The sequence below is a fragment of the Biomphalaria glabrata genome, chromosome 8, assembly GCF_947242115.1.
Source record: "Biomphalaria glabrata chromosome 8, xgBioGlab47.1, whole genome shotgun sequence".
NCBI lineage: Eukaryota > Metazoa > Mollusca > Gastropoda > Planorbidae > Biomphalaria > Biomphalaria glabrata.
Window position 1 is genome coordinate 37,864,227 of NC_074718.1, and position 27,777 is coordinate 37,892,003.

The 27,777-nt window shown below is 35.7% G+C and overlaps 1 long non-coding RNA gene across 1 annotated transcript in view; it reads right to left on the reverse strand.

The window, feature by feature from the left end:
* Window positions 1-10,994: 10,994 nt before the first annotated feature.
* The window catches only part of LOC106073283 (uncharacterized), a 20,257-nt gene continuing 3,474 nt past the window's right edge, over window positions 10,995-27,777 (reverse strand). Inside the window, exons 3-5 of the long non-coding RNA XR_008779485.1 lie at window positions 16,379-16,548; window positions 12,649-12,762; window positions 10,995-12,373 (exon numbers count right to left, since the gene is read on the reverse strand). This is a non-coding gene — a long non-coding RNA (uncharacterized LOC106073283). The remainder of the gene's footprint in view (window positions 12,374-12,648; window positions 12,763-16,378; window positions 16,549-27,777) is intronic.

Below are 27,777 nucleotides of genomic sequence, written 5' to 3' on the forward strand. Positions count from 1 at the left end.
TAAGTTTTATCTTTTTGAAATGTGGTGCTCTGCTTTAACTAAGAGTGGGGGGCTTTTTGGAGGCAGCGCGGACATGCACAAGTTTAAATCTGGCCCTGTCACAAGGACACAACTGGACACAAACACGATTGGGATTCTGTGTTAGGTCTACACCAGATAGCTAATCTGTAAAATTGAAATAAATGGGTGTAATAAATGTTGAACCTTAATTAAATATAATCTAATACAACTTTTAACAAAACGTCCTATTAAAAATGAAGGGTATGAAATTGAAGCAGACTGACCAGAAAATGCCTGTAGATCAACAGCTTGACCATTTCCTAAGGATTCTTGATCAGGAGCCAATAGGTCTATTATATCCGATGCACTGATTGTATCAGAGTCTGTTCCACCTGTAAGTTCCAAGGCCCACGTTTGAGCAGATATATGGCCATAACTCAAGTCTTCCCAAAAAGAAGTATCAGATATGGCCAACATTCTAATTTTTCTTTCAGTTGAGGCCAAATCAAAGGAAGTTTTTGAATGTTTCACATTTCTTAGAAGTTTATTTCTACTGGGAGTTGAGCTGTTATAGGGAGGTAAATAATAATCATAATTATTCTACAATGTAGAATGTGTTCTTTTAAATATTCCATAGACTTATTTAATTCATTTTGCAATCATTGTGAATAATACATAATAAGGTTCTAATATTATATATATATATATATATATATATATATATATATATATATATATATATATATATATATATATATATATATAACCGGCAAAGTGCAAATAGACATTACCCAATGAAAAGTTTTTTGTTTTTTTTTTACAAAGCTTATATAGACTCACTCTGTCTGGCTTTCTGGAAAACTGTTTTTACACATTATTTTCCCCACACCCAATCTCAGATCAAGCTAATGCGAACTAGCGTACTGTTCAACACGAATGATGGACAGATATGGAAACAAACAAGAAACGACTGAGATCCCATGAACGGAAGTGATCAGCAAGAGATAGGAGTCTGATCTGTCTCGAACTAAGAGCCATCCTTTGTGCTACCAGAGAACTGAATAAGGGTCAGGAGCGACATTGGGAAGTGTGTCGAGAGTCTGTATAAAGGTTTTGGTAGGAAAGGACTGGTGGGACTAAAGATTAGCACTCCTTGTGAATCGAAGGTTAAAGTCTGTGTGTTTTGTAACTCTTAATAATCACAACATATATTATGCATTTTCTTTCGTTAAGTGCATGCCTTAAATTACTACAGCTGGTGTCTGGATTGCAATTTGGCAGCTCATCGATAGGAAAAAATGATAACGCTGAAGATACTTTAAGAGCTAACCAACGTACAGTTGAAGGAGGAACTCAGAGCTTTAGAGTTGTAGGTTGGCCTGGCCAAAGAAAAGTGGAGACAATGTCTTCGGCATTGGCTAGAGAAGGGGAGGATCCGGAGACCTATAGATATCGGCGAGCTCGTGACCGAGATATATAACTTGACGACAGGACGAAGCAAACAAATAAACGTCATGCAGGACCTGATGCGAGAACAAAGCGAACAAATAAACGTCATGCAGGACCTGATGCGAGAACAAAGCGAACAAATAAACTTCATGCAGGACCTGATGCGAGAACAAAGCGAACAAATAAACGTCATGCAGGACCTGATGCGAGAACAAAGCAAACAAATAAACGTCATGCAGGACGTAACAACGAAACGATTCCGTAAAGGATTTGATGAATGATTCGATACCTGATAGATACCTTACAAGACCAGATCGACCCTTATCAAAGAGAGAAGTCCAACATCAAGTTATGTCGAACGTTACTAAATTAAGACTGCGGGGAGTGGCTGTACTGTCAGTTGCAACAAAGAAAGTTGTGGGTGTTATAGATGTCTGTAACTGATGGCATTGGATTTTAATGAAAGAAATGTGACAATATTTGCTGTGACGATGTCAACGAAATTTAAAAGAGACATAAGAGAAAAAACGTACAATCTTACTAAAGCCATTGCTGTAGGAGAACCTGATATGAGTACCTCAACCAACTGACAGATCAAGACAAATTTTGGTCTGCGCCCAGGCCTGTTGCTGTGGACATTCAAAAACCTCTTTATATCTGCCAGAAGGCGCGGGGGCTGAGCGGTAAAGCGCTTGGCTTCCAAGCTGGTGGTCCGGGATCGAATCCTGGTGAAGACTGGTGTTTTCTATTTCGGGATCTTTTGGCGATTCTGAGTCCACCCAGCTCTAATGGATACCTGACATGTGGGGAAAAGTAAAGGTGGTTGGTCGTTGTGCTATCCAAATAAAACCCTAGTTAACTGTAGGCCAAAGAAACAGATGACCTTTACATCATCTGCCATATAGACCACAAACTCTGAAAGGGGAACTTTTTTTCTTTACTTTAAATCTGCCAGAACCTACAAGGAGAACTCCAAGCTTTTAAAGGAATTGTTAGTGCGACTCTTCATGAGAATACAAATACCAAGAAACTCACCAACAAGGTCTGAAACCGAACTTCTGTACTTCTACAAACAAAAACCCACAAACAAGATCTAAAACGGACTTCTGTACTTCTACAATCACAAACCCACCCAATAAGTTCTGGAGCCAACGGACTTCTGTACTTCTACAAACACAAGTGAGAGTAATATAAAGATGATGAATCTATTTAAACGGAAGCTAATGCATTGGTTGATAAACATTTGCACATAGAATGTTGATATTGGGCATATCGTCTTTACACGACTAAGAATGACAACAAGGCCTCCTTCGGTTTAACACATTTTTTTTTACAAGTCGTCAACCAAAAAGGTCTGCTAAAGCTGCATGTTGGATCAACTGCCATGACGCAAACCACAGGCTCTGACACTACCTCTCTATGTGTGAAGTGGCTGGCAGCTGCGACAACCGTTATGAAGGAGGAAAACGATCACGGCATTGTATTATGAGAAAGCTGGACAACTGGAGAAGGAGAAATCGACAACTGAATAGAACTTTGTCGATAGATTCGTGGGTACACGCTCTCTGCCGTTTGTGACTCCCCCCCCCCCCCGAATGACCACCACCTGCAATTACCAAACTCCACTACATTGTAGTGTAACTTGATCTGTTCGGGACGAACAGAGCTAAGAGTTGGGCAGTGTTACAACTCTGCTGCCGCGCCGACAACACGAAAAAATAGACAGATATGGAGAAAAACAAGACACTCTCTTGAGATCCAGTCTAAGCTATCTGCAAGAGATATGAGTCCGAGCTGTCTGATACTAAAAGCCGTCGTTAGTGCTATTAGAAAACTGAATTAAGGAGCAGCACCGTGAAGTGTGTTGGTGTTGTTTATTAATGTTTAGGTGGGAAAGGACTGGTGGGACTAATTTAAAGATAAGATTTCTTGTGTATTGATGGCTCAAGTCGCTGTCGGTGTGTTTTAAAACTGTTTATAAACATAGCATCTATTATTCATTTCATTTCGTTGAGTGAATCCCGCTTATTCCTTAAAAGCATATTAGTATGCATTTGAGTAAGGAGAGTTGGAATTTTGAAATATACATGTGCGATTAAAAAATAAAAAACAAAACAATCGTTTGTTAAAAATTTATAAAATCATGTAAAGATGAAAGGGCAAAAAAAAAATTGATAGAAAATAATACAGTCTTACTTATATGTCCCATATAAAAAACGGTAACAACGGAGACATTGATGTAGTAGTGAATTAATCATATTTTATAAAAACTGAAACTTAATAGAATGAATAAAAAATTAAAACATTTTGTTTATATTAACTTGTCATTAGAGATTTAATATGAATTTCATTTGATCGATTAAAAAAAAACAGTCAGCTCCATATGACTTAAGACTTCAATGGAAAAACCACAACAAAAACAATTGTGTTTATAAACAATACGTTAAACATGCACAGAAAGTATTTTAAAATAAATAATTTACCTCTGCCTTAGGTAAGTACAAACTAAAGTCTCAAGTGTACACTAACCTCTGATCTACAAGGTTCTGGGAACAAAAAACACAACCACAACTGGACGGGCCTGTGTGATGTCCACCTTCTGCCATAGTAGTCAAACTTTATTAGAACGTATTAGAAGTAATATAGAAAATCGATAATAAAGTTAATGAGTAACAAAATCTATATTAAACAGCACTAAGAAGTAGCTCTTGATCCTATCGCATCGATACGAAACAAATAAAAAGTCAATCGTCTGGTCTCTAGAATAGATCTTTTTTAAAATCTCCGACACAACTATGACCAGAGACGCCGTTAGCTCAGGCGTATAAATGGAACAGTACTAAGAGTTAGTTCTCGATCCTATCGAGAAGATATGGGAAAAAGTCAAACTTCTAGTCTTTAGATTAAATCTGGCTAACAAACCTCTCACACAACTATAACCATGTACTGTTTGTTACAGGTTAAATTCTTCTTTAGTGGGCATGTGGGTATAGGTAATCACGATGACACTCTTAGTACGCTTTGACAATACCGATGACCTTTATAGGGAGGGGTCGAGAAAATCTTCTAGGTGACCATTTAGGTAATTATCAACCTTATAAAGAGGGAAAGTTGGTTGGGAGGCACTACTAGAAAGACTACTATATTCATTTATATTGAATACATAGGAGGCAAAAATTTAATTCTAAAGACAAGATAGGGTATAAAGACATTCGAATAAGTGGTCGATCGTAGGAAGGTTAACTTTCAAGAAGAGATAACTACTATAATGTACCTGTATGTGCCCGATCCCCCACTCGCCAATACGCTTCCCACCACACCGCCCACAAACAAGACTTGCGAAGCTCTCGTTTCCCTGGGCGATATATAGTGTTATTTTGAGCTGACATAGATTTAAACAAATAGAAATATAAATAGTTTTGTGAAAAAGAAAATGTTTTTAGAACTTTTCTTTAAATTTGTTTAGGTTTTCAAAGCTGTGGGTGATTTTGTGTTTGGGTCATAATAGAACTAATGACAACTGAGACCAATAGATATGCAGAAGCACAAAAGGTACCTTAATAGCCCCAAGGTGACACATTGGAGGCCAACCAATGCTCAAGGCATTTAAATATTTTATATATAAACATGTTTGGTGGATACCAGGTTCTTTTTCGCGGAGAGTTTTGGAGGGGGGGATTTTTCTCTATCCCTAATCTATCTATCTATCTATCTATCTATCTATCTATCTATCTATCTATCTATCTATCTATCTATCTATCTATCTATCTATCTATCTATCTATCTATCTATCTATCTACCTACCTACCTACCTACCTATCTATCTATCTATCTATCTATCTATCTATCTATCTATCTATATATCTATCTATCTATCTATCTATCTACCTACCTACCTACCTACCTACCTACCTACCTATCTATCTATCTATCTATCTATCTATCTATCTATCTATCTATCTATCTATCTATCTATCTATCTATCTATCTATCTATCTATATACGTCATTAATTTTCATTCTCTTGTTATGTATTATTTACGGTATTTAAAACTAAAAAGAAAAGTAAATACAGTTCATTATCCTGCTACTCTTCTAATACAAATGTGTCAATCAAAAATCAAATCTGCTATTCACGGCACTTTATTAATGAGGTAATAATTGATTACTATAGTTTTACAGTAGTTTTTTTATTGGAGGAGGGAAGAGTAACTTTGCATTCTAGTGGCCCCCGAATAGTTTTGTGTTGAATGTCTGTCCGTCTGTTCGTATCGTTTAGATCTCGTAAACTAGAAAAAATAGTGAAAATCTGACACCATCATATTTTAGACCATTCAAAGTTCTGATACAACGGCTACTTTTTTTCTTTTCTAAAAGCGAAAAATCTAATTTTTAAAATCAATTATGCAAACTGTTTTTTTTTTCACAAAAATACACCACTTTTATAACTATTCACTATTAATAATAACAAAACTAGAGGCTCTTAAGAAGGGGTCGAGAACGAATACCATATTTTTAACATATTTATGCAAATGGTTTTAGATTTTTTGTCAAAAGTTTTGTTTATCACCTTTGTATTGCTAATAACTTATGTAAGTTCTGTCATACTAACTACTATATTTACACACAAATAAGTTTTTTTAAAAGAGAAGAAATCTATTTAATATACATATTAGTTGGGCATAATTTAAAACAACAATTAATAAGTAGTTTTTCATATTATCTCATGAACTGAAGCGCATTACTATCGAAATAGTACACTTAACTATTTTTTTTTTTTACGGAAATGTTTTTTTCTTGAGGATTTGAATAAGAGATTGACCCTTTAAAAAACAATTAGATCAATTAGAAATTCATTATAAGACATCAGTTAGGCCAGGTTCACATCTATCTTCACATTCACTTTCACATGTTCTTTGGTCTGCTAAACCGCTGGGGCACCACACAAATTCTGTCAACCTTCTTTCTCCATTCTTCTTTGTCATTTGTCTTTGATAGAATTCCATTCTGACATTCTTTCTAAAAATATTGAAAAATCCTTTTTGACCTGCCACTTGGGTGGACCACTTCAGGGGCCGATTTTGAGTTTGTGTTTCCTCACAAACTGTCTTTGTAACCTTGCTTTTAGTTGGAAAGAGTGAAGTTAACCTCAAAACAACTCTTCGATACGCTCACGGACGTTGGTGATGTAGTTTGGTTTTTTTATTGAGAAGGGAAAAAATTGTATCGTTAAAACCATCTGTTGGGAGTTTTTAAACTCAAAGTCATCTGGAGGCTTTTTATTTAAATTCAAAAACCCGTTTGACTACGCTCGTAGAATTTGTGGCTTTATTTTCTTTAGTTTAATATTTAATGTCAGAACACTATAGAGGGAGGTGTTAAACTCAAAACTCTCCTTGGCTACATTCAGGGACTGACTGGGTTTCAAAATCCGCCCGGGCATTACCATATAAACAGGCCCTTAAATGGCATTGTTTTTTTTAACCCCCTCTGCAATATATTTATACGTGTGTGTGTATATGTAATTAATCTTCATTACATTCTGACCTTTCATTCTTTCCCGCGGTTTTTTTTTTCAGCCTAAAATATGTTCATCTTTTAATTAGTGGAAAGACGCTAAGGACAGCTAGGGAGTATGGGGGAGCGCTGTGAGCTCCCCCAGGTGGGTGCGGGGCGAATTCCCGTATCCAAGCATAATTTTCGTTATCTTAAGCTTTAAATAATACATATTCTGAGGTATCTACAGTGCAATTAGCCTGCTACTCTACCGCTAAAAAATTCAAAATCAAAATCTGCTATTCACTGCACTTAATTAATGGAGTCCAGCGACTGGTAGAAAATGGTAACTATAGTTTTGATTTAGTTTTTGTATTGGAGGGGGAGGCTAACCACAAAACAACTTTTGGAAACGCTTATGGGTACGATTATGAAATTTGGTGACTGTAGTTTGCTTAAGCTGGCTGCACTGGAGCAATAGTGAAGTTTCCTTTTCAGACAATGGGGTTTGAGGCAAGTGACGGTTTGAACCCCCTTCCTCCGGGCTACGCCCATGTGTCATATTATAGGTGTAAGCCTAACTTTATATATATATATATATATATATATATATATATATATATATATATATATATATATATATATATATATATATATGTATATATATATATATATAATTATATTCAAGGCTCAAGAGTTTAGACAAGAAGAAGTAAAGGAAAGATCACTCTTTTATTTCTGCGGATAGAGTTACCTCACGAAAAAACAAGAAAAAAGGGGGGGGGGGGGAGGACAAGTAGTAGTCACCTTTCACTACGGATGACTGCCTGGTCGTGCGGTTTGCGCGCTTGACTTTCGTATGGATTTATCGATAGTCCCGGTTTCAAACCCTGCCCGCTTCCACCCCCCTTTGTCCTGCGGGAGGTTTGGACTAGAAAGTAAACTATCTTTAACTCTGAAGGAACATCCGAAGCATGTAAAGCATTTTACATACACAAAATAGCTGCACCGGACTTAACCATTGTGACCAAGAAGTCATGGAAAGATAACAAGTAATCTACTATGTATATTCTCCCGTCACTAAATAGCATGGCCGGACTTAACCATTGTGGGGCCCTATGCGAAACGAATTTCGAGGGGCTTAGTTTGGGTAGGGAAGCGGATAATAAGTGAAATTTAAGAGTTTGTATTAGAAAATAAATTCGTCTATGCATTTTATTCATTCTTTACTACGTACAGAATTACTTTACGAGTCTTGCGTGTAGCAAAGTCATACACTATATCATAAGAATTATGTTTCCTACATAGATCATGCTCAATAGCAAGAATTACCAAATGTTTCAATCTATCTTTGAGAATTGTTGGCCTCAAGTACTTTTTTATTAGTTTGAGGCGCGAGAAGCTTCTTTCACCGGATTACACAATTAGGGCTAATGCATAATGCCGTTTTTATCTATCGCGCGTAAGATTGGCGTTTTCCATATTTAATGACACCCCAAAATGACTATTTTTGTCTATATATTTCCGTATATTTTAAGTACGTTTTCGTATATTTTGCATATTCCGGAGATTTCCAGGAGCTCCTAGTAAATCGACAGGCACGCGCGGAAATCTGTTTTAAGCTATAAAATAGTTTAATTTAAGAATTTATACAATTAGAATTAGCGCGGGTCCTGTAAAAGTGTGGGGCCCACTGCGGTCGCATAGGTTGCAGTGGCTTAATGCTGGCCCTGAAAAATAGCAGCGTATGCTACGCCGCTGGTCGGCTAATATTATATATTAGCCTGTTTCTACTAGTTGTTTCTGGAAACGTAAGGGGAAGTAAAGTGTGGGTCGTCAATAACGTGCCGAGCACAGTGTAACAGTTACGTCCTTGGGTTATGGGCCTTTTATTTTCCTGCTTTGATTAATTTGTGGAGGGTACCTTACATAACTGGTTGGTGGAATGGTGTGTGCGCACGATTTGAAAAAATAAGACAATTGAATACATTATCAACTTTACATGTTATTTTCATTGTTTTATTCTTGTCAAATCTACACAAATTATATATCAATATACAAATTCATACATTTTTACATTTAAAATGTATTTGTGTATTATTAGATGTTTAGTTTTCCTTTACCTTCCTTCAGGGAACAGTGCCAGGTCAAAGAGAGAGAAAGGAATGGGAAGGCAACGTAAATGGGCGGGCCTGCCATTGACTGAGGTCCTAGCCAAGGCAAAAGGCAGAAAAGACAGAGAGGAATGACGAAAGACAATCAACAAATATTGTGTGGTGCCACAAGGGAGATTGTCTGCTTATTAGGAAATAATTTTTGTCATATTATTTTAAAGCTCATTAGTCCAAATCCTGTGATTTTATGAAATACATAGAACTTAATAATAAACGGACTGGAGAAATACAACAATTCGGCAATGAGATTTCTATTGGTGAATAATGCAATGATGCCAAAGAAACCAGGTTCCATTTGACCTGACAACTTTTCGAATAATTCTTGCTGACAACTATACTTCTGGCACTATCAGAAGTCACCATCTTCTGCTTTGTATCTTAGTTGTAATAGAAATATTTCAAATATCCATAATCTCTATATGTCATTAGTTCTCTTGGCTTACTCAGTTAACCAATTTTATTCTCTAATTGCACGAGGGATTAAGGAACACTCGCACGACTTTGTCCTAGCATATGGAATAAGAAATGTTCCTCTATCTTTGTATTTCTCTAAGTATTTTATAAGATTTTGTTTTTCTATTTGTAAATAATGGTTCAATGTTTTATGTATTATTGCTACTTTATATTTTTATTCTTCTGTCCTGAAGTGTCTTAAAAATTTAAAGGTTTTATAAATGTAAAAGATTTAACCAAATGTGAATATATACATCTCACTGCGTTATTTTGAGTTGGTTCTAGTTTTTAAAGTTTTCTTCAGTTGAGTGATCACAAACAGAGGATGCACATTCCAATATTGGCTAAACTAAGGTTTAAAATATTTTTAGTTTAATGTTAATGTATGATTTTTAAAAAATGTCTGTTAATGAGCACTTATGTTTTGTTAGATTTTTAAAAAATAATTTCATCAATATATGGATGCTATTAAAACTTTTCATTTATTGTTACACCTAGATATCTTGGATTTTTAGTCTATGTAACTGTTTTACCATGAATAACTTAAGTGGTATTTATTTGTCTTAGTTTTTTTTTTTTTTGTTACTCTTAATAACCGGCAATTTTCTGGACGGAAAGACCTGCTCCAATATGACTTCCGTTTTTGTTTTGTTTAATTTTATTATAGTGTGAATGTTTCTAATAGTGCTATATACAATATATCTTAAAGCAACATCTAGACCTTTAAATAATATTAATGGAGTAGAGGCTGATTGAGAAAAGGGCTCGACCTCCAAACCAAGGTTCTCAGATTTGAATCTTAATTAAAAATTGAGCTTCGGGGGTTTAGAACGCCTTGAACACACTCAACTATTTCCGTAATATGAATGGACCTCATTCACCAACCGTAAACAATTAGCATTTAGCCACGTGATTCTCTATCTCTTCTATACAAATGACGTAATCCACTATGGCTATCACGTAATAGTTTTTTTTTTTCGTTGTTTTATCAATATTATCACGAGGTTAAAAGTTGTTTTTTTTACGATTGGTAAATGAGATCCATTAATTTCAGAGGACGTGGGGGGTTAAACAATAAAGAGAGGGGGGGAGGAGGAGAAGAGAAAGATGGATGACAGAATACAGAAAGATTTAATAACTACATGAAAAAGAAAAAAAATGCAAAATTGTTATGAGCAATGAAATTGAAACTTTTATTAGTTCATGTTCTCAAGTTAACAAGTTCAATACTTTGCTTTGTTTTCTAGGTATATATATGCATGCTTTTTAAATTAAAATTTTGTATGCTAGGCACTGCTAGATAAATAATTTGGAGGACCTCTAAATAATATGAATAACAATATGACTAAATAGTACCTTTTATTACCAACATTCTAATATCAGATATAAAAGAGAAAATATATATACGTTTTATAATGCGCTACATGCACGCTTACACATGCACAGAACGCTAGGGCCCAATCTGGGAGACGGTTTTTGTTTTCCGTGCTGCCTGTGGGCGCTCAGTAAACACAACTGTGATCGAGTCGAGTGTCTAACCTGCAGCCCCCTTCATAGGTAGACAAGCCAAGTTCAAGCGTACTTAGCCTCTCTACGACGCTTCCCACCATATCTATCAACATATGAATGTGTTACTAGTTAGATCTAAAGTCTATATATGCTTTAGGCAGGGCCGGATTAAAGTATGTGGAGACCCCGGGGCAAGATTTTTTGTGGAGGCCCCTACAATTTTTCGAAAGCTTGAATAAAGATCCACTTTTGAATGAAAATACTTAGATATAAAAGCATGCTATATGTTAGAAGAAAGAAAGTAATTGTAAATTTAATCTCAATTCCTTAAAAAAAAACATTTATAAACAATCATTTAGTTTTAAAATGTATTTATATTTCTGTCAACGGAGGGTAAAACCCTTATTGTAAATCCAAGGCTTTATTTACTTATTCCAAGTATGCTACAAGTAGGCCTACCACTTCTTAATTGCAACATTTTTCCCTGCCGTAAAAATGCAAAAAAAATGTTAGAAAAATGTAAACGTTTCTGGCCCGTCGAAATTCGGATATATTTTTTCTATTTTATTTTGAAGCCCTCCCTTAAATCCGGCCCTGGCTTTAGGTCTAAAAAAAAAAGTCAAGATGATAGATCTAGATTTAGCATATTATTTAGCGAAAACAAAACAAAAAAAAAAAACAAAATCTGAGAGAAAACCCAAGATATAAGATTACATTTAAAACAATAACAAAGATGGATGACCCATTAAATCATTAAGAATCACCAAAATATACCTACTTAAACTTTATTATGATTCTATTATTTTATTATTTGACTTCTACAGGCAATGACTACTTTTAAGAAATAAACCGATGTTATTTAAAGCTGATAACACATTTTGTTTGTAATGTGTAATATAATTAAACATTGGTTGAACTATTTTGTCCTCTAGACTGTAGAAGTCAAATCAGCTTCATACATATATTTTAAGCAATATATATGCAATAATATTTTTTTTTTAAATCCTAAGGTGCATTCAAAACAATAAAAACAACAAAAGAGAATTCTAAATACGAAGAGGCCAAACTAAAGTACCTCTATACTTTAATGTTTATTTTGTGTTATATAGAACCGAATGTGTACAATTTGCAGGTAAAAAACAATAACAAAGCAGCATGCATCTTGCCGGCGCCTTCGACACGGAGGTCACGATCTTGCTCTTCTTCTTCTTCCTTGTTCCCATTTTTATGCTGGAGCGACTAGCATGTAGCATGTATCTAAATTAGTCTTTTGAAAAACCTTGGATTAATTGTCTGAAAAAAATGTTTTGGCGTATAACGTTTAAAGTAAGTTATGTTTTAAACCAAACACTGGAACTGAATACGAAACAATGAAAGACAAAATTAAACTTTGTTAAGAAATTTCCAACGAAATATATGCCTAAAAGATGGATAACAATAGCTATGTGTCATTTGTGATCAAATATTGTATACAATTTTTTGTTAACAATGTGAAGAAGCACCTCTACTTTATTAAATTTACTGTAGCTAAGTACTGAAAGATAAGATAAAACTAGATTATGAATTACCTCAAGAAACATCTTTTCTTACAATCAAACAAATTTTTTTTTGATCGTGGACATGTGATCCACAGCGGGAAGTTCAATATGTAACCTGACGGAGTTCGACAGACCGGACAGGCCCTGAGTAAAAAAAAGGGAAATGGAAAAAACAATAATATTTAATACACATTTTAAACAAATTAATAGCAAATCGGCGTACACATTTTTTTCCCTCCATTGGTAATAGTTTTTAAGTAATAAAGAAACAATTGGCTCCTGAACAATCTTGTTTAATAAATCTTACTAAAATTGAAAAATGGGAATAGTAATCCGTTTTTTTTTACTTCATTGTTTCGAAAACTCAATTTTTGTGCAAAAGAAACATTCTATTATTTAAATGAAAGTTATAATAAATCCTTATTAATACTTTTTATGAACTCAGGCGGTATTTGTATAGTATAAATCCTTTTCAATTTACTTTGTATTTACAAAAAAAAAATAATATTTAGCTTAAAAAACAAACTTTATCTAAATGGACTATCATATTAAGTTCAATTATTTACAACATTTCTGGGATATATTGTTCCCATAGACATGAATGAATATAGAACGGAAAAAGGAATTAACTTCATGTATCTTGAAAACATGTATATCTATTGTTGTCGGATTTCCGAATTCTGATAAATTGCATGATCTTCAGTCTTAGAGATTAAACAAAACTACACTGCTAAAAAATGCTGTATAATAAAGTACACAAAATTGCAAGTCACGAATTTTCGTTTCATAAATCTCTTTTATCGGCCAGTCTAAAATCATTTATGTCTATGATTGTTCCACAATATATACAGTTTGGTTAAATAGTGAAAGCAAACATATACGATTTTACAATGCGAAACAAAAATACTAATTTAAAAAAATCTTTACAAAACTAATATTAGCTTACATATTTATTTTATCAATACAATTTGTACTTATTAATATTACAAGTAACTAGCATTACAACTAGCAAGGCCCTGTGAGCGTCGTGTAAAAAAATCTTTCCCAGACTCTACTGTGTAATAATATTTTAGTCTAACACAAATAATTTAATGGCCTTCATCCGTTGACTTTGCTATTAGTAGGCTCCCTCTTCCATTTAGGGCCTACATACCTCACGATGAAAAGGGAACATAAAGCTTATATTTCTTACCTATATATATTATTCTCTTCTTCCCTCAAGAGTTTGTCGAGTAGTAAGAAGTATTTCTGTCCACGAGAAAACAAGAGTAGTATTTACACTACAGATGACTGGCTGCGCGCATGACTGTCGTTTAAATGTATCAAACCCTGCCCGCTCCCACCCCCCTTTGTCCTGCGGGAGGTTTGGACTAGGAAATAATCTAAATAATCTTCTATATGTAAATAGCAGGGCCGGACTTAACCATTGTGGGACCCTATGCGAAACAGATTTCGCGGGGCCAAATTTGGGTAAGGAAGCGGATAATAAGGGAAATTTAAGAGTTTGTATTAGAAAATAAATTCGTCTATGCATTTTATTCATTCTTTACTGCGTACAAAATTACTTTACGAGCCTTGCGTATAGCGAAGCCATACAGTATATCATAATAATTCTGCTTCCTACATAGATAACGCTCAATAGCAAAAATTACCAAATGTTTCAATCTATCTACGAGAATTGTTGATCTCAAGTAATTCTTCATTAGTTTGAGGTGCGAGAAGCTTCTTTCACTAGATTCCACAATAGCGGGTATTGCATAATGCCGTTTTTTGATCTTTTTCTGACGCGCGTAGGAGTGGCATTTTCCAAATTTAATGACACCGCAAAATGACAATTTGCGTCTATATATTTCAGAATGAGTTTTCAAAAGATTTTAATAATTTCCTGATATTTCCAGGACTTTTTCGTATATTTTGCAATTTCAGGAGATTTAAATCAACAGGAAGCCGCAGGAAATCTTTTATAAGTTATAAAATGGTTTAATTTAATAATGTTTACACCTAATATTAGCGCGGGTCCTATAAAAGTGCTGGTCCTACTGCGGACGCACAGGTTACAGTGGCCTAAGGTTGGCCCTGCAAAATAGCGGCGTATGCTACGCCGCCGGTCGACTAGTAAGGCTATATTTACTGTATGCATACATATCGATACAGTATCAAACTTAACATAATGATTTTGAGGATTTTAGGGTCAGATGGTAATAAAGATTTCACACACACACACAAACATCACACACACACACACAATATATATATATATATATATATATATATATATGGCCCGGGGGGAGGGTGGAGAAATATAAAAATAAACAAGGTTACGAAAGACAGTTTGTGTGGAAACACAAACTCAAAATCGGCCCCCGAAGTGGTCCACCCAGTCAGTCTTCAATATTTTCAGAAAGAACATCCGAATGAAATTATATCAAACACAAATGAGAGATAAGAATGGAGAAAGAATGGAGAAGTCCAGCAGATCAAAGGATAGGTGAAAGTGAATGTAAAGTTAGATGTGAACCTGGCCTAACTAGTTCCCCTTTCAGACCTTGTGGTCTATAGGGCAGATTATGTAAAGTTCATCTGTTTTTGTGGCCTACGGTTAACTAGGGTGTCATGTAGCCAGCACAACGACCAACCGCCAACAGTCTTCAATATTTTCAGAAAGAACATCCGAATGAAATTATATCAAAGACAAATGAGAGATAGAATGGAGAAAGAATGTTAAGAGATCTTGTGTAGTGCCCCAATGGTCCCACATATCAAAGGATAGGTGAAAGTGAATGTAAATTTAGATGTGAACCTGGCCTAATTAGTTCCCCTATAGGGCAGATGATGTAAAGTTCGTCTGTTTTTGTGGACTACGGTTAACGGTTAACGAGGGTGTCATGTAGCCAGCACAACGACCAACCGCCTTTACTTTTCCCCAACTAATGTCAGGTACCCATTAGAGCTGAGTGGACTCAGAGGCGCTCAAAGTTGAAAATCCCAGTCTTCACCAGGATTCGAACCCGTGACCCCTGGTTTGGAAGCCAAGCGCTTTACCGCTCAGCCACCGCGCCTCCCCTGGCCTAACTGATGTCTTATAATTGATCTAATTGTTTTGAAAAAGCATAATCTTTTTTTCGAATCCTCAAAAAAAAAAAAAAAAAAAAAAAAAAAAAAAAAAAAAAAAAATTCGGTTTGGTCTTGTAAAATAAAGTTCAGGAAAATGAAGTTTACAAGATTACTTTTCGTTTTAAATTAGGTCTAACTTATAATGCATACTGATTAGCTTTTTCTCTTTAAAAAACTGCTTGCATAACTGATTTTAAAAATTAGATTTTTAACTTTCAGAAAAAAAAAAGTAGCCGTTGCATCAGAACTTTGAATGGTCTAAAATATTGTGATGTCGGATTTTCATTATCTTTTCTAGTTTACAAGATCTAAACGGGACGTACGGACAGACGGTCAAACGGACAGACGGATAGACATTTCGCACAAAACTAATAGCGTCTTTTCCCCTTTCGGGGGCCGCTAAAAACGTAAAAAATACGCTAGATACGCCCATGTCCATCATACAGCTGAGTATTCTTCGACTTTTCAGCTCTTTATCGAAATAATTGAAAGACGTTTTGACAGGAGCGGCGCATTGAACAAACATATTGAAAATTTGGGCCGAATTGTGAACATTCTTTTTGTATCAAATCACAACCACAGATAATATAATTATAACAACATTTGTATATTATATATTTACATATTTAAATATTTGCAGACATACCTATTATTTACCATTTCATCTCTTTCTTGCCAACGCTTTATACAACTATAGCAAAAGCTATGATTGCAATTCTCCTGGATTCCGAATGGCTTATTGGTAGCTTTGATATTTTCAATGCAAATATTGCATTCAATAGTTAGACTTTGTTCCTCGTGTTTTGCAAGACATGCCTAAAAAGATAAAAGTAATTTAATATGACTACTAAGAAAGAAATACTTTATGAGATATTTATTAAAAGCTGATAAAACATTCCGTTGGGACGACGCAATGTTGGGACGATCGTATAATCACTAGTTAATGTATCATATTAAACACGGCTTCAATGTAACGATTCTCACTATCCAGGCTCTCTGGCAACTGCACCAAACGACATTACCAACTTAAAGAACTCGGGGCTCCAATGTCAAGTAATTCTTTAATGCCCAATAAATCACAGTCAATACTGTACGATTGGCAACACGTAACAATGACTGTACAAATGTTTCACTGTTAACAACCGTACCAACGTATTAACTCTTGCAATGGCATCTACGCTTCTTCCATGTCTTGCACTAGGTTCCACTATACATGGCTGATCCAGACTTGCACTAGGTTCCACTATACATGGCTGATCCAGACTTACACTAGGTTCCACTATTCATGGCTGATCCAGACTTACACTAGGTTCCACTATTCATGGCTGATCCATGTCTTGCACTAGGTTCCAATATTCATGGCTGATCCAGGACTTGCACTAGGTTCCACTATTCATGGCTGATCCAGACTTACACTAGGTTCCACTATTCATGGCTGATCCAGACTTACACTAGGTTCCACTATTCATGTGATTTCACACACTGAGCTAGTTGTGTAGGACTTAATAAAAAATCAAGATCAAAACGTCATCTGGTAATAGAGAAAAGTCTTGACTCTACTTCGCACCGAAACATCGCAATGCGCCATACAGAGCCTCACCGAACTGAACCAAGCCAATAAATGTAGTGAACTGTCTTGTCTGTGGCACCTTTATATAGGGACCCGCTGGCCTTCCAGAAGCAGATGTAATGCCACACAAACATTTAGATTGATCACCCGGCGTGACTGGTCAGAGTAATATTTACTTTTGATGTTTCTTGAAACTTCGCCACCCAACCGTCGCATGGATCGCAAAATATCTTTGACTGACTCACTGTTTGATCATTAGATCTGTCGTACGGATTCGGTGTAAAACAAGGATGTGTACTGGCTCCAATACTATTTGGCAACTTTTTCTCAGTCGTACTAACCAGTGCTTTTAAATCCATGGAAGACGGAATATATATTCATAGTAGATCCGATGGAAGGCTCTTTAACCTGGCACGTCTTAAAGCCAAAACGAAAAGACGCCTTATCTCAATAAGGGAGCTGGTGTTCACCGATGATGCGGCACTCGTATCTCACTCACAAGGAGGTCTACAGAAGCTAGTGAACGCCTTAGCAGCTGCCTGTCAAAAGTTTAGCCTTACTATAAGTCTCTCCAAGACCGAAATCCTGGCACAAGAAGTCACAGAAATACCTGTGATACATATTGGGAACCACACCCTTACAGTGGTGCAGGAATTTACTTACTTGGGATCAACTATTGCCAGTAACCTAGATCTAGTCATCGAATCTACAAAAATATAGGAAAGGTTACCACAGCATTGGCAAAACTCTACAAGCACGTCTGGGAAAATGCTAAATTGACCACAGCGACCCAAATCCTAGTCTACAACGCCTGTGTTGTGAGTACTCTTCTTTATGGCAATGAAAGCTGGTCAACATACATGTACCAAGAGCGCAGATTGAATAGTTTCCACTTGCGCTGCCTGAGACGCATAATGCGCATCTCTTGGAGGGACCATGTCTCCAACCAGGAAGTTTTGAGATTGGCCAATATGAACAGCATGGATGCTCTCCTGTTACAAGGAAGACTACGCTGGCTCGGACATGTCACCCGCATGTCACCTGCATGTCACCCGCATGTCACCCGCATGCCAGATGGTAGAATCCCGAAAGATATCTTATATGCTGAGCTTGTGGAGGGAGCCAGACCCAAGGGCCGCCCAAGACTAACATTATAATGTTTTTTGTTTGGTGTAATGCACACATTGTAAGACAAATTTCCATATGGACAATAAAGATTATTATTATTATATTATTATTATTATTATTATTATAGAGATGTCTGCAAGAGAGACATGAGAGCCACATGCATCAATGAAAATATGTGGGATGAAATAGCCAAAGATCGGAGTGCATGGAGACAGACTGTGCGTGCTGGGACAACCCTCTGTGAGAGAAAAAGAAATGAAGCGGCCTTAATCAAGAAGGAAAAAAAGGAAGCTGCCCTGAATCAGATGCATACATGCATGAATTGTGACAAAGTCTGCCGCTCTCGAATTGGTTTGATTAGCCATACCAGATTCTGCCCCGTCTCAAGACAAAATCAAAACCAGTGACCCATCTGGTCGCATTCATTGCCTTTCGAGACAAAAGGAGCCATATATATATATATATATATATATATATATATATATATATATATATATATATATATATATATATATATACGAAATTGTATACAATTTAGTACACAGGATTCTTTTACCTCCTGGACTCTTACTAAGAACCGGATTCGACAGATTCACAACATGACGACCACGATTTATGAGAAACCGAAAACTTTCTGTCCAACCTTTAAGCTTTATTTTCCGTATTTCCCCAAAAGGTCAATAGATAAAGCAAACCAAGAAAACATAAAAAATACTTTGTTTTAAAATAAAAGACAACACCCCTTTCTACAACTTATAGAGCGATTGTTTTTCACTTAATAACAAAGGAATGTCACATTAAAAAACAATTATGGACCATTTTTTACCCCGCCCCATTACCCCCCTCCCCCCCCCCCCCGAAAGAATCCTGGTTAAGCGAATGTATACTCAGTATAGTTCTACTACACTTTACAATATTCCAATTATAATTAAAAAAAAAATAAGGGAGAGAGAGAGAGTGACGGCCAATGGTACTTTGTAAGGCTTTAAAAAAGACAAAACAGCTAATTCTAATAGCATTAAAAAGATAAATCTTATATTATTTGATAAATTTAACAGGGGTTAGATAAACGATTACAGTAAATAAAACCAAATCGATATTTCGTTTTATTTAGAAAACAAAATGCCAAAAATAAATGTAGAAAGAGGATCGGGAATGTTGTATTCAATTGGAGCCTTCCGAAAATGCATTTATTCTTTAAGCCGGAAACTGATGGTATGATGAAATGTATTATGTATCTAGTACAGTTTATTTAGAAATAATTTAGATTATAGGTTTGGAATAAAAATAACAGTAGCAAAAAAAAAAAAGATGGGAGGGGGGGTCACGCTCAAAATATAAATATAGATTGAATTGAAAAGTTGAAGAAAAGTCATAGAGTGGACGAATGACTTTTTGCTTTTAGCCTTGGGAGGGGGGAAGCGGATAAGTAAAAGTGCTACCAGAATTAACTGGTAAAGGTGCTACTAGAATTAACTGGTAAAGGGGCTACTAGAATTAACTGGTAAAGGTGCTACTAGAATTAACTGGTAAAAGTGCTAATAGAACTAACTGGTAAAGGTGCTACTAGAATTAACTGGTAAAAGTGCTACTAGAATTAACGGGTAAAGATGCTACTAGAATTAACTGGTAAAAGTGCTAATAGAACTAACTGGTAAAGGTGCTACTAGAATTAACTGGTCAAAGTGCTACTAGAACTAACTGGTAAAAGTGCTACTAGAATTAACGGGTAAAGGTGCTACTATAACCAACTGGTAAAGGTGCTACTAGAATTAACTGGTAAAAGTGCTACTAGAACTAACTGGTAAAGGTGCTACTAGAAATAACTGGTAAAAGTGCTACTAAAACTAACTGGTAAAGGTGCTACTAGAATTAACTGGTAAAAGTGCTACTAAAACTAACTGGTAAAGGTGCTACTAGAATTAACTGGTAAAAGTGCTACTAGAATTAACTGGTAAAAGTAATACTAGAGTTAACTGGTAAAAGTGCTACTAAAACTAACTGGTAAAAGTGCTACTAGAATTAACTGGTAAAGGTGCTACTAGAACTAACTAGTAAAGGTGCTACTAGAATTAACTGGTAAAAGTGCTACTAGAACTAACTGGTAAAAGTAATACTAGAGTTAACTGGTAAAAGTGCTACTAAAACTAACTGGTAAAAGTGCTACTAGAAATAACTGGTAAAAGTGCTACTAGAACTAACTAGTATAGGTGCTACTAGAATTAACTGGTAAAAGTGCTACTAGAACTAACTGGTTAAAGTAATACTAGAGTTAACTGGTAGAAGTGCTACTAGAATTAACTGGTAAAAGTGCTACTAGATTAACCGGTAAAAATGCTATTATAATTATCTGGTAAAAGTGCTATTACGAAAAAAAAATACGATGTACCGGAACAACAACAAAATGGGGATTCTAAAGAGACAGCTTAACAGCAGCACCTCAAACAGTCCAAGAGAGTTGACAACACTCATTGTGATAATCCACCAGATGATATCAAAATTAAATATCAATATTACACTACAGTGGATCCCTGGACACATTGGCATCATGGGAAATGAAAAGGCAGATAAGCTATCAAAGGCAGGTACATCTATGGAACAACCAGATAGACCTGTTAACTACCTCACCCTAAGGTAATGTAAGTCAACAATCACAAAGAGGAGTGGCTCAACCAATGGGCATCAGGAAACACAGGCAGAGCCATGTACAGAGAAATGACTACGCCTAACAAACTGGACAGTATTAACTTCCTCCCCCGCAAAGAACAATCTACAATCTTCCAACTAAGAACAGGACACACACCACTGTTAAATTACCACCTGAACAAAATAAACTCCACACAACTACCCCTTTGCAGACATTGCGCCCACCCCTTTGACACCGTAAACCATATCCTCTTTGAATGCCCCTCCCTAATCCACCTTAGGCAGACCCTTCTTCCACTACAGCCCTACATAACCAACACCCTGTACGGCAGTGCTGAACAACTGAAGAAAACAGCACACTCTTTTTCCTTGGCACAGTCTGCAAAAGAGCTCACAGCTCAGCAGCAATAAAGCTGGCTAGAAGAAGAAGAAGAAGAAAGAGAGACAGAGAGATAGAGACAGAGATAGACACAGAGAGAGACACAGAGAGAGATCACAGAGAGAGACAGAGACACAGAGAGAGACAGAGAGAGAGACAGAGAGAGAGAGAGACAGAGAGAGCGAGAGGGAGAGAGAGACAGAGGGAGAGAGAGACAGACAGAGAGACACAGAGAATGTCAGAGAGAGAGACAGAGAGAGACAGAGAGAGAGACAGAGAGAGACAGAGAGACAGCGAGAGAGACAGAGAGAGAGACAGAGAGAGAGACAGAGAGAGACAGAGAGAAAGACAGAGAGAGAGACAGAGAAAGAGACAGAGAGAGAGACAGAGAGAGACAGAGAGACAGAGAGACAGAGAGACAGAGAGAGAGACAGAGAAAGAGAGAGACAGAGAGAGACAGAGAGAGAAAGAGACACAGAGAGAGACAGAGAGAGAGACAGAGAGAGAGAGAGAGAGAGAGAAAGGTATGTTACGTTGATCGTTAAAATGTGGTCCGTTAAAAAACAAAGACATGGGTGTTCCTACTATCCTAAAAAATATAAAGTCTGGGAACAAATTAACGGGGGTGGCCGATGTGTACTGCTAGAATATCTAGAAATGCAAGAGACCCAACTGACATTCATACATTTTCCGTCTTGGAGTGGAGGACAAAAAGAGAACATTTTACCATTTATCATTTTCCGTAAGTCAAGGACAACTAAGCACCTTTCAAGGTCAACATCTCAGCTGTTAAATTTACCAAAAGCGATTCTTTATTCGCACTATTGACGTTTTTTTTTTTTAAAATCCGACATACCTAATAGTAGAAGATTAAACTGTCTTCCGTTTTGAAGCACCACGTTAAAAGTGTGTGTGTGTGTGTGTGTGTTTATGCTTGGCGCGAAACTTGCTATTGTTGACATTGTATAAGATATTTATTTTGTCACATAAAGTCAACGTTAACTGAATACATATTTTCGTGAGAACAAATTTATAAAACAAAATTAAATATATGTATTACTTACTATACATGGGCGGATCCAGAACTTTGAAGTGGTTGGGGGGGGGGTGATTTTTTACAAACCCTAACCCAATCGCGCAGTAAACCATAACCCTATTCATAAACGTGCTTACAGCATATATGAATAGTGAGCTGTAGATGGCAGTAGAAGGCGTTTCTGCAGTGAAGAGTGCAAGAAAACGCTTTATGAATGAGAATTTAAAAAATCAGTATTTCTAAACCATCGGCGAAAAAAAAAATAACAACAAAAAAAAAAACAGTAATGTTGAGGTCTTTCTCTTGGAAGCTTGGGGGTTTGGGGGAGCGCTGTAAGCTTTCGGAGTGGGGTTTGGGGCAAAGCCCCGACGCCAAAAGCGTTTTCTTGCATTCTTCACTGCAGAAATGTCTTCTCCTGATATCTACAGCTCATTATTAATCAATGGAGTTTGGGGCGTAGCCCCGAAGCCAAAAGCGTTTTCTGGCACTCTTCACTGCTGAAACGCCTTCTCCTGACATCTACAGCTCACTATTCATCAGTAAGGTTTGGGGCGAAGCCCCGACGCTAAAAGCGTTTTCTTGCATTCTTCACTGAAGAAACGCATTCTCCTTACCTAAAGCCCATTATTCATCCTGTTAAAAAAAGGACCTTTTGAGTATTCTAATATAAATTTATAGGCCCTTATTACATTGCAAAAAAAAAAAAAAAAAGAAAAAGATTTGTTCCTTGAAATGATCAGATACCCTACATATTTAGACAAAGGCTTTGAAGATCGCCGCCGAAAAAAAATATATATTCGATAAATAATATTCAATAAAATTCAAGCATAAATTGTGAGTTTTAGTCCCAAATTAAATTAGAAAAAATATCAGATTGAGTAAAGGTTGGAAAAAGGCGACTAGGAAAGTATTATTTGGGTTTAAAACTCATCTCAATCTTATACTGAACATTTTAGTTTGAATTCTAACTTTTCCAAAGCAAAGATGCCTTTGGTACCCCGGACGCATGGGCTAGACATGGCCATGTGCACCGGCAGCATTCGCCATTTTCCTATATTGTACCAAGCTAACAGTGGTGGACTCGTTATTAATTTAACGGTCCCTTGAGGAACGGCGCATGGATTATCGACAGGACCGTGAGGGCTCTCTTTCAACTCCGCTCCGTGCAATGGGTTAGCTCTCGCCAAGCCGTGGACACCCCCACGGGAGTTTTGTTTTCCTACTCGTTTAGCCTAACCACTTCGCTAATGGTCGTTTCCGCAGAGAAGCGCGCTCGCCTCATGTAGCCTGTTCAATCATAGTGTGTTTACATAGCGGTGTGTCAACATGGAAGCTATAGCGAACTAGTGTTTGAAAAATGCTTTAGAAACACAAAATTTGAGGGTTAATTTGATTGAAATATTAAATGAATGGAATCTGTTTGTATGTTAATGTGTTAAAGTATAAAGTAGATCTTTATTCTTTGAATTAGATATAAAAATAGAGCTAGATCTAGACTGTATATAGTCTATAGACTTAGATGTCGGCTTCTATAGATGAATAGGATTATAAAGTACTTCAGGACTTCTAAATTTGCAGATATATGAAACTAATTTATGTGAAAATGCTTTTGAAAGGCAAATTTGAAGCTTCGTTTTATTAAATAATTAAATCAGTAGACTATATATTTTAATTTTCAGGTGTCAAAGTAAAAAAAAAAAATATCTGTGCAAAGTGTAGTTCTTAAAATTAGATCTTTTGATCTAGATCCTTTCGATCTTTTCTCGTGTAAACATGGTAAACATGGCCTAGTTTTATAAGACATATTTTCATAGAGTTAGGCTACTTTTTATTTTAGGGTCTTAAGTTTGTTTTAGTGCTGCTATACATACGTTACGGTTCCAGTTGGCACCCAAGGAACATTTCTGACAAGTTTTATCAAGAAACGGTTTTGTTTTCTATGCGGGACATACATTCATGCATACTCCTTACATTCTATTTTATAGTATAGATCAGTGGCGTCACTAGGGGGATGCGGGGGGTGCGGTCCGCACCGGGTGACACCCGTTAGAGTGGTGACACCCAAGTTAAACAAATGCACTTCATGAATAACCGACAATTTAAAAAAAAATAAACGACAGTGGCTAAATATTGGAACATGTTATTCACAATCAATCAATAGATCTAATTTTTTTTTAATTTAGACTAATTATATTTTTTTAATGAATTTTTATCAAAAGGTTTACAATTCTATATCGTACTTTATATAGCAAAGAAAACGTGAAGCCTTACTTTCAGCAGTATACCAGCTGCATGTATATATAGGAACAATCCTTTGATTCAAAATAATGTTTCAACCGACTCTATTGAATTAGTTGCTAGCACCGTTATATCAAGATGCCAACCAATAGTCACTGTTTAACAGTTGTCAACATTCTTTAGGCTTAAAATATTATTGAAATCTCACATGATTAATGTAAATTTTTTAGAATTGGAAATTAAATAAGTGGCCGTTGAGATTACAGAAAATAATGATTTTATCTCATTTTTCTGTAAAAGAAGTTTTAGCCAAGATTACAGAAATGTTACAATGTGTCAGTCGAATATTGCAGGGGATTTTTTTATTCTTGGCTAGTGTAAAAAATGGTTCTGGTGCTTCCTAATGGGGACGATTTAGTCACTTAATAGCAAAAGCTGTATTCTTTTGTTGTCGAATATTTTCAACTAATTGTATTGAAATGAAATAGAACTTTGTAACTTTATTTAATGTTTTGTTGAAATTAAGTCCAATATTGAAATATTAAAAGACCTATGAAGAATTCATCTGGATTGGAAATTTGGAAAACAAGGGCATCCGGCTACAAATACTATTGACATGGAAGTCGTTGATATGATTAATGTATAGTAGAAAAAACAATGGGAGCATATATTGTACGACTGTTTCTATAAAAGAGGAATATTTGATATTTTGTGACTATAGGCCTATTAACAATAAATCTTTATTGAATTAAGAATGTCCACGAGATGATGGAAATGTTATGTAGATAAACCCATAGCTGAAAGTACATTTGTTATGTTAAAAAGTTTATAAATGTTTTAGCAAACGATGTAAAAGATATGTCTAAATGACTTTAAGCACCTTTGTATTATGTTTGACAATTTAAACTCCGGAATTAGCACACTTAACGTAGCACACCTAACATAGCACACCTAATAAAGCACACCTTAAGTAGCACACACTGATCAAATGCAGAAGTTTTACGATTTTAAGGAAGACCAGAAAAAAAAGGTTGATGAGATCTTATAATGTCTAGAAAATGTTGAGCTTACATTTATATGAGGAGCTCAAAGATATGAAAATGCATCTTCAATGTCTGGAACCATGGATGAGTACAGGAAATGTAACCAACAGATAAGCTTTGTAATAGACGTGTATAACATCTACTCAATCTATGTGACCAACATTCTTGTTCAGAAATAAGCTTTTTGCCTAGCATTTTTTGATACGATTGAAATGCTTTTTTTTTTCGTTCTGAAATTATTGCCACTAGAGGCGCAGCTAAGATCTTTTATTTTACCTATATTTACTTTATTTTTATTTTTATGCCTATTTTTAAACTATTGACAATGTGGTGACCTTTTTTAACAAAAGCATAAAACGTTAGTGCCAATTGTTATTTAAAAAAACTTTTCTAAAAAATACCACTGTGATTCCGAAAAAAAATAATTAAAAACATGAAGAAAGTGTCAGGCGTGCGATTACAAGATGCCGGACTCACTATTTAAGAAGAGAAAAAGAGTTTCATTCTTATGTGCATTGATCTTTTTTAACTCTGAGCTTCAACTCTGGAAGCAATCATTGATGTAGTTGATAAATTTGGAGCAATCCAACCAAAAAATTCTTTAGTTCAAAAACCAACAAAGTTTTATAGATGTTAATTTCAACATACTATGGTGATTTTTTAAAAGGCGAAATTCAAACAGAAATACTATGACTGAGAAGGGATCCTAAGGCAACAAAAGTTATCTTGAAGAAAATAAAAGTTGACAGTGCATGATTCATACGCTACTAAGACATTGAATAATATCTCTAAATCATTTAACAAAGCTTTCAACCGTTTTTACCATCTGCTTATCCATGGTGTGATGTGAACTAGGATTTTTTAACTTAAATTTAAGAACTTTATGAGTCGAAAGAACAAACAACAATTTGTCGATGGTGAATTTTATTAAATGCAATATTGCGATAAAATTATAGTTGATGACGTTAATGATACGTTTTCAAACAGTGTAATTTACTTATGGTTGCATTGTTGCAAAGTTAAACTGTTAAACTGTAGATAAATTGTAATAAACAACTGAATTTTTAAAATTGTATTCACACTCATTTTATCTTTGTTCAACAATAAAATAACGTAAGTAATTATGAACTATTTGTTTTACAGCGCAACAAACAAGCGCAAAAAATGAATTTTTAAAAGGGGGGGGGTGTAGGGAGTGACACCTTGAGCTGACCGCACCGGGTGACACCCACCCTAGTGACGCCACTGGTATAGATGTTCTCTATTTAATAGCACCGCTTTGATCTATATTGATGACGTAATTTTCAGTATTTTTTTTCTTTCTTGTGTAGTAGGTGATCTCCCCTTGTCGCTTCGTCATAATTTTTTATGACGTAAAGCTTTCGTCTTAGATCGTTTGCTGCATTTACGCCATGTTGCTAGACTGAAATAGGCTCTATTCTGTTTAGCTCTTGATTTTCTCCTTGTGTCTTCGATAATAGATAGCCTTATCTTTGGCCTTGGTAGATATTCTTAAAGAATTATCTTGACCCATTAGGGTGAGTTTTATTTCACATTGTAAAGCTACTTTTATATGGATTCGATCGGATTCTTATTTTGTAATTAGATTAGGAGATTAGAAGCATCTGTTCTTTATTCTTTCTAGAGGGTTTTAGGCTACAGGACTGAAGTTTTCATCTCAGGTTTTCTGTCTGATGTTTCAAGTTTGATTTACGAGTCTGAGGTTCCAGAATCCAGATTGCGGGCTGCTATATCCAGACTTGTTGGTTCATTGTGAATTTGTGAGCTTTGGTTCTACTCTAAACTCTGATTATTGATCGTCGGTGAACAGTGTTTTGGCTAGAAGATATTTGGATTGTCATGAATCTTTGTCTTGAAGTGGAACTTTGATAAGGTCAATATTGTTTCTTAAAAATACTAATTAAATATTGGATTGAACCATATTATATTAGATCTATATGTACTAGTATTTGTTTTATCATTAACCTTTTTTCATAAATCATTT